We start from the raw sequence: 13,754 nt of genomic DNA, 5'->3' as shown, positions 1-13,754 counted from the left end.
ATGCCTGCTTTGCCCGGTTTATGGCAATTTCTGTGTTAGCGACTTGTCCTGCTTTTACTGCTCTGGTATATGAAAAGTGAAGTCACCGTGAGCTGTTTCCTGTTTCAATCAATGTTTTAGTACATCTCCTGCTTTGACATCCAGAGCGATGTGTCCACAGGTCTTGTAGACTGCTCGGTCTTACTGTGACAGCTGTAGAAATATGGGTTTCATTGGGTTTTTGTGTCAGAGAGAAAAAATAATTCCTAAAAGCACTAGGATCAGGTTTGTACTTAGCTTTGCTACTGAGCCTCAGAGTGATCAGTGCGAACGTAAGGATTTATAGACTGGGGGCTACTGTTAAACCTTTCATAGAAAAAAATATAAAACCATCATTTAAAAAGATCAACCAAGTGAATGGCATGCAGTGGTGCCTGCCCAGCTACTCTACTGCTGCATGTTCCACTCTGTGCACATTTGTTCAGTATTCCAAGCCCCTGCAAGGCAGCACTTCTGCCTGCAGCCGCACACTGTAGGAGGGACTTGTCCACAGGCAGCTGAAACATGCATGGACCAAACCCAATGCAATGTTCAGTGTCTGTGTCGTTCTCTACCTCATCAAACTAGAAGTAAAATTAATGAAAAGTTTTCATGAATGTGCTAAACTTGTTTGGAAATTGTATGTTTCTGTATTTAAATTTAAAGATAACACTTTTGTAACACAAATATTGGTGTCTAACAGAGACATAGCAGCAGTTTTTAAAATGGAGACATGCTATTTTTGGTGTGTTATTTTCCCATAGAATGTGAAAACATCAGTTTCTAACTGCAAAGTGACTTTCATAGCATGACTTCATTATGTGCAATTTCATAAGTGTTTCAGTGTCAGAATACAAATGCTTATTTTTTAAGTAATTACGTTAATAATATGTTGTGAAATAATGAATTTGGAGGTACCTATATACATATTGTTTGTACATACATATAAACACAGATTCAAATGGCTGATATCTCATAATAGGATTAGCAGAAACAGAAACATAAATATAGGTCGCAACAAAAAGCAAGCAAATCATTTTTTCATATCAGGAATAAATAAATCAGCTGTTCTTACAAGTGGGTGGTTGATACTGCTTGTTATCTGCCAACTGCTATGCAAGCAAAGACCACTGTCACTCAAGATAAAAGCACTCTAGATAAAAGGATTAGCCAATATTTATAGAGCTGTATAAGCAGTTCAAATAGCTCAGGTTGGAGGAGAAGCTAGCATGTAAAAAAATGAATTCTGAAAAGCAACTGTGAGGAATGTTTTTTTCAGGGTTGTGTACATTTGCTCAGCTAAACGTATTTGTATTTTTAAAGTGAAGTCATTCAGCATTTTCTCTTCTAAATATATTACATGCCTACCCAAAATTTCAGGAAAATATATTGTGAATATTTTTTATCCTATTCCTATAGGTAAAAAGTATTTCTTCCTCCTACAAAGCTTCATTCAAAACAGAGATGAAGCAGCCCCTTGGACTATGTTTGAAAAGACCAGTCAAAGCTTTGTCGCTTTTTTTCACCTGCTACTACTACAGGGTAGCTATTCTCTACCCATTAATCCTTTAAACTATCTGCTTCAAATTTAGCAGAAAAGCTTTTCTTACAGAAGCAGAATGACAAAAGCAATTTTTCAAGCCTACTTCTACTAAGCACCTCTAATTTTCATATCTACTAAACCAATATAAAACTGTTACCCAAATTACACTTTTCATACACACCTTTAGTTAGAAATTGCTTTCCTGTTCCTTGACACTTAATAAATACCACGCAAGTACAAGCAAGCAGTCTGGACAGACAGCTGTGATGTGTTCTATACAGCCTAAGTGCACATATTAGTACACAAAAAGAAAATATTTACCTGTAAACATTGTCATTAAAATGATGTAAACCTGTATCCTAGTTGCAACCATCTTTTTCTGAAGTAAAAAAAAATGGTTTAGCATTTATGCAGTCCACAAAGTAAGTTTCTGCAAAATTCAAAGCAGTGCTTGATATAAAGGCGTCTGTTCCAGGATTAGCTTGCTCCACTTCTGTACCTGCTGATGTAGTCTGATGGTGTATTTTGCCCAAGCCAGATCAACAAGGCTTAAAGTAAGACTCATTAAAGTGCTTACGCAATAGATATGTATTCTACTTACATTCCTTTTCAGAACATTCAGTCTGAATATGCTCGCACTGAACTCTGGTGGTGTTTCATTGAGAGTCACATTTCGAGGTTCTATACAAAACTGATTTGTCACTCTTTTGATAGGACTTCTTCTTTTAAGGATCATATTTTCTTTGGTTTTCAGGTGGTTTATAAAGCCAGACCAATCTTTTTGCAGTCACTGCCATTCAGAAATCTGTCTATGTCTGTAAGGAAACAGACAAGACCTACAGTTTGTCTGGTTTCTTTGTTTTGTAAAGTGTTTTTGTTCCACTGACTTTCACTGTACCACTCACCAGAAATTAGCATCTGCAGATTTTTGAATGTGCTGAAGACAGAAAAAAAAATCATTTATCAAAATATTTCTCTTCTTCAGCTCTTGAGAAAGACATTCTGATTTGGCCCTAATTTAATGACTGAAAAATAATGATAGAGCTTGGTAGATTGAAGTATTTATCTGTGACAACAGACTTTTTCATATCACTTTATTTATATTATGAATTGCATAAAATATTGCTAGAGCAGTAACCCTGTGCAGTTACTGGAATACTTCCAAAGCAAGATAGCTTTTTCCCAGGTTGCTATTTATACCATCCAACTGACACATGACCAGCTATGCATTCAGATCTGTTCTTTTGGTAGTTTCCCATTTTAAAACTTCAACAATGGATCCTGAAGTCTCTTTCTGACTTATTCACTCCAGAATATAAAAATAATCTTATCACTGAGTGAGAAATTATCTCTATGGTCCAGATCTTTGTTCACAAAGGTTTGATCAAGTTGTGAAAGCTCCCAGGAAACTGTTTATTTTTTTTTTGCAAACAGGTATTTATCAACTCCTTCCCCTCCCTCAACTCATTTCTTCATTAATTAGGAGATTCCTGACTTTGTGTTAAATGTAGCTTTAGGTTCACCAGAAGACCTGCTCACAAGATACAATTTTGGATTCAGTTAATCTACAGTGCATGGTTATCTCCATTGTGGTGCCCAGAAAACTGCTTTTCCATACAGCGTGTGGCACAGAGTGATTATTCATATTCAAACATCATGGAGTAGGAATGTCATCCAGACTCTTTGAAAGGTAAGTAACTAAATTTTAAGCAAAAGGAAGTAACCGTTGACAAGTTATTATGCAGGTACTTATCAGATGTCTTGTGCTGCAGCTCTAGCTGTGGCACTAATAATGCTTTTTTATTTTGGAAATAACAAGAAAAATTTGGAGGTTCTCAGCCTCCTTTTACAACATGACACTGATAAATGTTCTGAGGTAAGATTATGAACATATGCTTTGTCACCAGCTTGGGGTAGACATATATTACTACAGCTCAGTGACAACATTGAGTTGCTGACACTCCAAGAATGAAAAACCTCATACCAGGGTATTTAGCAAACTGCCCAAAGCCATGTCAGAACCATTAGCAGGTTATTTTGAACAAGTGTCATGAAAAAGTGAGTTACAGGAGATGGTAGAGTCAAGTAACCTACTCTAATTGTTACAAGGTTTTTAATAACAGAAATAAATACAGTATTTTCTTTGATAACATTTTCATATGCTAAACAAGGAAACTGATCTATATAAAGCCACTATATATTGGGTGTAAAAATTGTGTAATTCCAACCAGAAATTAGTTGTTGTTCTGCTGAGTATGGTTTGAGATTGTCCTACGTCTGCTCTAGTTATTTTCATAAAACATGTGGATGATGGGATAGAAAGTTTGCTTATTAAGTTGTCTGTTAATGTAGAGTTAAAGACAAAATTTGAGTATTTTAAAGAAAAGGATTAGCTTTGCAGATGAATTTAAGAAATTGGAGTGATGGTCTGAAAAGTGCTGGATTAGATTCTGGAAGGACTAACTCAGTTCATATAGTCTTGGGTCACCAGTAAGGTGGAATAATCACACCTGTTTACAAAGTCATAGGTCATAGCTTAGCAGGAATATCAAGCTCCTGCAAGGAAGGTTTGGATCAGTTGGGAAGAATTCACAGAAGAGCAATGAGAATAATCATAGGTTTAGAAAATATGGCTTGTGAGTAGAGACTGAAAAAGTCATGCTATTAAAGACAAGAGGAGGAAAGGGGATGTGGTTACAGCTCTGTGATTTTCTTAAATAAAATAAATCCCAGCAACTGAGCCGTAGGTGTGTCAAACTATTTATAAATACAGATGTATGTATACACATCTTGGTATAAAATACAAGCAGGAGTAAATGTTAGAGAAACTTAAATAGCAGCATACCCTTTAGAATATGCTTTCTGGAAGATGAAGACAAAGAGTCTGCAATAACACTTCCTCTACCTACATTTTATAGTTTTAGAAATGCTTGTTACAAAATCCTGCTTTAGGCAGAAAAAACTATTTTAGAGGGGGCTCATTAACACTGAACCCAGCGAAAAGATCTAGCAGTGCATATATTCTTCAGGCCTCCAGGTCTTAGCAGACAATCATGGAAATTCTAACTTTGCCACATCTATGCTGATAATTGCGAAGGGATAATTACTCTTTGCTGGAAGGAGGAAATGCATGTTCATCAGTGAGTAAGAGCAAGGCAATAAATTGACCATCTCCATGTCATCAAATTAAAATTCATGCTCCTGGGCATAAATCAATTGTCATGGAGGTCAGGAAGGAGGTTTTTCTCTTATGTACATCACGGTAGAGAAAGTGAGGGGTATTTAAATGGATTGTATTCTGCTATTTTCCTTCAGTTGGATATTGAACTTAATGTGACCAGTAATTTGACCTAGTATGGCAATTTCTGTTACTGTCTTAGCAGGAAATACTCGTTTGAAACAAAAGGCAGAATACAGGGCAGAACTGGAGCGTATGGAAAACGGGATACTTTAAAATGGGAAGATAATAAGCATCCTAACATTGGGATAATTTGCACATGATAACTTTCACACAGATCTCTAGTTTTGTAAAGTTGAAAGACCTTCCTAGTTATTCCTTTATTGAAGACAATTTCACTATTCTGCTTTTTTCCTCTTGCCATTTGAAATGGACATATGAAGTTAATACTGGTTAGGAAAAAAAATATTAAAATAGAAATAGAGTGCAATGACTTGGCTTAATCATTAAATATGTCACTCTAGCTGAGGAATATGGAATTCATAATGTGCCACATTCAGTATGGCATGCTGTAACTTAATCCTTTCAAATTTTGCTGGCCTGAACCTTCACAGACTAGTTTGAATTTTCAGTAAAAAATGCTTTCTTTTTTAAAGCAGTTAAAAAGCCCAATCCCTTAATCTCTTCAATCATTAAAGTTTTTTTGAGGGCAGAAGTACTTGGAAATGTTTTTCCACTTGTTTCACATGTTTTGTCACACCTAAAACAGTTTTCATTCATTCATACATTAAAAAAAAAAAAAAAAGCCATGTAGGTGATTAGTTGTTTAGTGAGATTCGGCGTGTTTATTTTATTTTATATATATTGGAAACAGCCGACCGATTTAAGCATTGGCTTTGGTTTCTGAGTAGATCAGGCAGCCTTTTCCACGTGCCTGCTTTGCAGTGCTCCGTACGCAAGGCTGTGTGAGTGGCACAGCCAGAGGTCAGAAAAATATCGCCTGCGAATGGCACGGGGCCATGTCCTAGACAGGCAGCATGGCAAAACTGCTGCTTGTAGCCTACACCTTTGTCCCATATTTTGATTAACACAGCCGGCCATGTGGATCCAATTGTAGGATTAGGGTCTGAATCTGGAGTAAAGAGAAACGTGGTGAAGAAATATGTCCCTGCATGGCACTCATTTTCCTTTAATTTCCCTATTTTTAGTCAGCTTTATATATTAGTAAAAGAAGCAGCTGCTGTTGTGGTTGACTGATGGAGGGAAGAATGAAAATGGAACAGTGGCAGCCCGGTTTTTCCAGGCAGCATCCTTCCTGAGCAGGGTTTCTGGCTGCACTAACAACATGCATGCAGCTCACTGACATGAGCTGGGAAGGGCTGATGGGAGAGCAGCGACGGACAGCACAGGCTGTGAAAGGCAACAGTGGAGAAAGATGATAGATTAAAAAAGAAGGGCAAATAAAAGAAGGAAGAAAAAGTTCAGTGGAGAAAGATGATAGGGGATAATACTAAGAAATAAATTTCTCACTTAGCAAGTAAGATTTTGGAGATTAAATGGCCAAGAAGGCTAGACATCCAGTCTTCCACTCAAAGCAAGGTCAGGACATCATTCAGAAAATAAACTGGAATGGTTACTGGGTTTCATAGAATTTGATGAATTTATATATGGTTATGTAGTAGGTATTTGGAAATGAAGAAAGTTATTTCTTCTTGTACTTTCAGACTATTTTCTGTGTGTTTTGTTCGGGCGTTTTTCATGCTTTATGTTTCAGAAGATTACTGCTGCAGTAAGATTCCTTAATTCAAATCATTAATTATCTAATTTGCATTTTTGGTAGACTTACGAGCTTGTACATTCAGATGATGTGTGTGCATTTGAACTGAAGTGTATCCAGAGGGATCTTAAAGCAACCAATACCTTTGAGTTGTTTAATTAGATCATACAAGGTCATGTTTCATTGACTTAAAAATCTGTTTGGAGCATATGATTCACTCTGGAATTGGAAAACAAATGAATTTTCACCTTTACAAACATGTAAGGGCTTTAGAAGAGTGCTTGCTATTGATGAACACTTCCACTGAGAAATGTGACTAGTCTCCCCTAAGAGGGATTTTCTACCTTGTCTCTTGTTGGCTGTTTCTATCTTGCTTTAACTGAGCTGGGCAAGCACAGCCACTGTGCTGCCTGGTGTGGCACGGCCTCTGCTTTGAAAATAATCAGCCATCTGCAAGGTTCTCCATATTACTAAAACAAGTCTCCACAATGCACAAAGGCGATTGTATTTACATAACTTCATTGTCAGTCAATATTAAGAGAATCTGAAAAAGGCAGCAAGCTAGAAAATCATAGTTTTAATTGGGCCTATAGAACCTAACTGGGGATGGAGACCTGAGAACAGAAAAATATAAACTATGTATGTGTGAACATACATGGCATGTGCATACTGTGTGCATTTTAAGCTGTGGACTGAATGGCTGTATAAATTGTATAAAGGTGGTTTTGGTTCATAGTTTGTAAAATTATATTTCTCTGTTCCTATGGGATGTATTTGTACATCCTTATCATTTTAAATGCAGAAGAACAATTACTTTACCTCAAACTATCCAATTCTACAATCTTTTATAAGGCAATTCTACCTGATGGGTTTTCTTTCCTGTGTAAATAGCTGTGGCTTGCTATAGGCTAGTAGTAGATGCAGAAGACCTTGGATTGTAAACTGTCATCAAATTCAATACCGATGGAAATGGCAGGAGATCATACTCTTTTGACTTTTTCATTTCTCTTATTCCATTCAATGTTAGCTCTTTTGAAGTGTGAAAACTCACCTAAACAACGTCTAGGAATTGTTTATCTAAGATTTCATATATTTTTAATACATCCTGAAGCTGGGAAGCCTGACACCTAAACAAGTGCCATTTTCACCAGGTCACATAACCATCCCACTGGGAACATGAGGGACTTCAGTTAAAATTGTATGAGCATGCTGTGGACTTTTGGCCATCATTTTTAAGGATGATTCATGCTAGAGGTATGCAATACAGATAGTCTTCCTATTGTTGTGCAGATATACTTGAAAGACATCATTTAAATCATTTTCTCTATTTGTTACTACAGCTAGTGACTGAACACAGTGTTCTGGCCTCATACACAGGCCTAGTAACAGATTCTTAATCCTCTCTGTTAAGAAAATATGGTGCCCACAGTACAGTGAGTACAGCCATAAAAGTATTGATCACTATGATACTCTGTAATAGTGTTGTGTTTTTAACACAGCCAGACTCTAAGAATCACAGCAGTGGGAGAGCAATCAGAATCAGATCCACCAAATCTACTTCAGGCAGTTAATTATCAGCACAAATTAGCTGTCTGTACTGGGCTTCTTTTCTTTTATGAGACTGTTTATGGAAAGTGCAGAGTTCAGTGTCAGCCAGAGAAAGCGTGCTTTCCTTAATCCATGTATTTCAAAAAAATCAGCAGAAGTCCTTTTCTAAGTAAATTCTTTTTATTTTTTTCTAAATAAGGGTATAGACACCCAGATAATCAGTAAAAGGTTTTCTTATATTCTTTAAATTTCATTAGCTGAAGAAATCGGTCAGAGTACCTAAACAGAAACAGTTTGTGCCTTATTTTAGCCAGAGTTTATTTGAAATAGTGCAAATGGGCAGACATAAGGATATTAAGTTTTATCACTTCTGTTTCTCCCACTGGCAAGCCCTGAATAATTGAGAGCTAATTGCTACAGGGAACAATTTGTATAAAAGAGCTTTCATGTAGTATATCACATAAAATTAATTTTGGTGTTCTCTTAACCAGCTTATTTTTATTATTCACTGTCCAAACATGCTTTTATTTCCCTGAGAAGACAGTAGACCTGGGTCTCATCAGTGATAACTAATTGCCAGCAAGGTATAATTCTCCCAAGTCTGATCAAAGAAAAAGCACTAGTGATCAGCAAATGGATTAAAACTGGGGTATGTATACATACATATAGATATACATACATACATACATACATATAGATATACATACATACATACATACATATAGATATACATACATACATACATACGCACGTACATACACATATATAAAATTGGGAAGAGTGGTGGATACATCAAACAGTTGTGTTCCCATTCCGAGGAACCTCAAATCAAAGAAATGGGCAACCTTCAGAACCTCTAGAAGTTCAACAAAGGGAAGGGAAGTACAACGCCCTGCACTTGCTGAGGGGCAGCCTCATGCACCGAGCCATGCATAGGCTGAGTGTCTGCAGTGCTGGCTAACAAGTTGAATGGGATTCAGCAATGTACTCCTGCAGCAAAAAGGACCAACAGCCTCCTCGGCTGAATTAGGACAAGAGTTGCCAGCAAGTAATGGAGATGACCCTTTGCCTCTGCTCGGCAGTAGTGAGATCACATCAGGCTCTCCAGATAAAGAAACAAGTGGAAGTGCAGCAAAGTATCACAACAATCTTTAATAGTTTGGAAAATATGTCTCTGAGAAAAGGCTGAGAGAGCTGAGGTTGTTCATCATAGAGAGAAGAAGGCTCGGGGGCATCTTCTCAGTGCATATAAATACCTGAAAGCAAGGGAGAAGACTTCACAGCAGAGCCTGGTAAGATACAGTGCGTCTAAGCTTACCCTACTTTGAGCAAGGGGGTTGTGTGAGATGATTTCAAGAGGTGTCTTCCAGTTTCAAAATTAAATGAAGAAAAGAAAAGAAAAAATTAAAGCTTCTCTTAACCTTCACATGGTTTTTATCCTTGAAGAATGCTTGATCTTGCTGGCCTGGCTGCCAGCAATAGAAGTCTACGTAAGACCAGATCACATAAGTGTGAGACCCAGCTACAGTGATAACCCTCTTTTAAATGTAAAATGCTGTATGTTGTATGTAACAGGTACAGGTGAGAAATTTGAGACGTGGCTGTACTGTAAAAAATGTTTGGATTCTTTAATCCCTTCATACTATATGTAGGCTTGTCAGTGTTAAATCAAGAAGGTTTAGAAGATTATGTGTGCATGACAGCCCTGAGGATTTCCATCATTGTGATTGTCCTTCCAACCACTCTTTTTTTTTTTGAAGAGCGTAATGACCTATGATAAGCAAGCTTTATTCTCTGTGGAGCCTGACACTACTTCTTTTTAGTGGATCAGACAGTTTGTGATACATCAGTACAAGACACTTTCTTTCCCATGTCAACCTAGGGTACCTGTTCAATATTTCCCATCTGTGCTGACCTGTGTGATCAAGGGGTCGTGTCCTGAAGTCAAACCCAGAACCGAAACACTCACTTCTACCATGGGCCAGACTATTAATGTAACCCATTTAATTTACGTCAAGTTGGAACTTGACATTCAATTTCTCAGTCCAGAAGCAATTACTTTTAAAGGAACATGCCAACAATATAGGTTCGCTTAGAATAGTGAAAGTTCAAAAGGGTAAAAAACATTTCACACCATAAATAAAGAATTGATTATACTTGGAAACAAAGTTTGTAATTACTACTGACATTTCTGAGCCTAGATGAGGTGCTTTTTATGCTTTAAAAACTGATTTCATTTATGCCACTGGAATTATGGGAACCTTATGTAAGAATCTGTAAGTCTTTTGCTGGTGTTTTAAGGATAAAAAAGAAAACAAGAATATTTTGCACAACACTGGGGTAAAATGTATTTTTTGTCAAAGGGTGATGCAAAATTCATGGTGAGTGTTTAACCTTCAGCAGAAGAGGAATTCCTCTGCCTACTTTCACCTAAATAGTTCCATCAGCAGGACCACTACTGCAATCAGCAGAACCCAGAACTTTGAGATGAAAAATTATGTAGTTACTCTTGTGTGAAAGCCAATCCTCCAAGATGCCAACAATTTTTAAGTAAGAGTAGCTCTGATCTCAATCACTAAATTATTTTTCTGCATTTAATACCCAGGTGCTTGTTCTCTCCATAACTCTTACAGCTCTGAGTGGACTTTGCATGATGGGATTCATCACAGATACTTTGAGCAATAGCATCTCTCAGAGAAGGTCTAGTGACTGTGTTGAAATACCAACTAAATCCGTATTTTGTTAGTGTGCAGCAGATGCTACATGTATGCGGTATTTCATGGTCTCTTTTAGGCTAAGAGGTACAGGCAGAGTACAGAGAGCAACACTGGTACTAAAATGCTGATGCTAGTTCAAATAAACTGCATATTTTCACATAGTAGGGCAACTTACACATTTTGTGGGAAGTACATAGAGCAGTTCACCAAACAAAGTTCTCTACTGAGGGTGGACCAGAATACCATCCCTCTGCTACAAGTTATTTGGAGATGTTAACCTGTAAGAAATGGTATTTCAAAGGCATGTAAAACAAGCATGTAAACAGAAAAGCTAAGCTGTACAAAAGCCGTGACCTTGACAAGAATTAAGTGATGAATGGTTTTGCACCATTTAAATTTAATGCCATATCAAGGCAACAGGCAGCCTGCATACTTTAATCTGAAATAAATTTACTCAAGCATCTTGATTTTTTTCCTGAATATGGGCCAATATTGCTGGCATATCGAATATACACAGGTTTGGCATGCAAACATTACACATTTCCCACTGTCAGAAGACATGCAGTTAAAATAATTAATTAGTAATGAAGACCAACATAAACTCTGCTTGTTAATAAACACGCATGCTGCAAATCTTGACGAAAGGAGTTAAGACAAATCTTTCATTCTTGCCACAAAACAAACCAGCCAGAAAACTGTGCACTTCAAAATAGAAAAGATGAAAGTTGTGGACCTTTTAAATTAGTGATCAAAGAAAGGCTTGCTGTAGGCAGAGCAATGAAGTACTCTGAAGAGCTGTAATGTATGTGTCTACAGATTTATGTACATGTGTACGAGTGCATACATGCATGTGTACATGCATATATTGTTACATGTACAAGCATATGATTCAAAATTACTTGCCCATGTGCTATTTCTGAAGGAACTCCTTCAGCTTCTTTAATGTCACTCTTGATTTCCTCTGTTGTGGGGGAAAGAGAAGTAATGCCTTTTAAATGTTTGGCTGTATAATTTACCATATTTCCAATAAACTAGATTTTAATGGGCTTCACAATGGTGAAATAATTAAGGCTGTTTTCAAAATCATCTATTGAGTAAAACACTGAACTATTAAATTGGTTCATTTTGTTTATCGCTTGACATTTGACCTTAAATGTTCTTTTAATTAGAATATATTGAGGAAGTAAAATATATTAGTCCCATAACACAGATCTTCTCTGTACTATCTACTCATTGAACGCTTTCTCCAGGTTAGTGAGGACTGTACATGTAGACTTAGAGTTTGTTTCAGTTTGAAGAACAAGTTGTGCATCTGCTTGACTTTGTAATTTGATTGTAATTTGACCAAAATGATGTCTCTCTATAGGATATAGTGCTTAAAAGTAGTTCCTGAAATAGAGTCAAATTTTTAGGAAGATGCACAAGGTTCTGCTGTCAGCTTAGTCTGCCCAGTTCCTTTAGTTTCACAGAGTTTGTGCACAGTTATAAGTCAGATCACACTTGAAACTCTGCTTTCAGTAGTGGTTGTGTTTGTCTCCAGTCTGCATACATCCACAGGGGAGCTATGTGCGTATGCAAGAAACACCTCATCTGAGGAAGCATATAGGGTTAAGTGCAATGCCAGTGATGTGCCAGACATGTAGAACATTCTACATTCTATCAGCACACAGGGAGGGAGTTACATGGCAGTTTTTGTTTGTAACAGGGAAATATTATTGTGTATTCAGTAATAGAAAGGGTATGGCAAAAGGAATACTGTGTTTGGTTCCAGGCTGCATAAGATATTGCCTGTTATGCTCATGCTCAGGCCAAGCAAGCAAGAAACAAAAAGGCTGGAGAGACTTAAGGACTTCAGCAGGGAGAGATGGAACTGAGTGCGTTCACAAGCTCAGCCAAAGAGGTGGCTAAACAGGATTGTAGGAGACTATAAATATCAGAGATGTACCAATTAAAAAGGCTGGGAAGAGCTTATTCTCAGTATTCAGAAAGAAAGTAAGTAGGCACAAGTCCCCAGAAGGAAAATTCTCACTGAATATTTGACTATTTTTAGCAGTTCTATAATAGAATGACCCATTAGGAATGAGTGCCACAAAAATAATGAGTGCATTAAAAGCATTATCCCTGCTGCCAAATAATACACAACTTTTTCTCTTTACCTATATACATATATATACCTATATATATATATATATATATATATATACACCTATATATATATATATTGCTTTTTTTTTTTTTAAGTAAGAGACTTTCTGCAAGTATTCCTTAAATCTAAGGATGCTTTCTGCAGGACCTGGGAGCTTATGGCTGAAAATCCATCCATCCCCTCCTCCTCCCCTTCGAGGAAGAAAGCTCTTCATGCTAAAAAGTGTTTATGTGCAACAATGTTTAACGCAGAGAGATGTGCCAGATTTCAAAATATCCACTGCTCCCAGGCTCTGTCAATCATGTCGAACTACATTATACAATTTAACATATCGGCATAACCAGAGAAAATAGATCATAGTAATGAAGGATCAGCTGTAAAATTTTAACGTATAAAATTGTATACATGTTCAGCAAATAACATTGGTAGATGCTTTCTAGCACTTCATTTTCTATATTTCTAACTCTAACACACAAACCCTTGATATTTGTGCGTTCTTCAAGTGCTGAATAATGCAGCAATCTTTTTGCATTTCCAATGCAACTTGCAACAAGGAGAGTTATTTCTGAGAGTCATTTTCATTCCTCATGAAAAAATATGCATTACTATATTAGGGCGCTAAGAATGACTCTCAGAGTTGCAAACAAATTTTCAGGTCTTGGGGCTAGTTCTGGAAATTTTTGCCATGAAGTGTTCTAGAGCTCATTTCTTAACGATCATAGTTCAGTTTTAACATTTTGGGAGGTTCAGGTTGGATATTAGGAAAAAAGTATTCTCTGAAAGAGTGGTTGGGTGCTGGCAGGCTGCTAATGGAGGTGGTGGAGTCA

General features: G+C 37.0%; 1 protein-coding gene across 3 annotated transcripts in view; it reads right to left on the bottom strand.

Moving 5' to 3' along the window:
* Nucleotides 1-13,754, bottom strand: part of CRB1 (crumbs cell polarity complex component 1) — a 92,038-nt gene that overhangs the window by 37,137 nt on the left and 41,147 nt on the right. The window lies entirely within an intron of this gene.

Source organism: Phasianus colchicus, chromosome 9 (genome assembly GCF_987193195.1).
Source record: "Phasianus colchicus chromosome 9, bPhaCol1.hap1.1, whole genome shotgun sequence".
Classification (NCBI taxonomy): domain Eukaryota; kingdom Metazoa; phylum Chordata; class Aves; order Galliformes; family Phasianidae; genus Phasianus; species Phasianus colchicus.
Note: the sequence above shows the minus strand (reverse complement) of the source record. Positions and strands in the feature narration are given on the sequence as shown.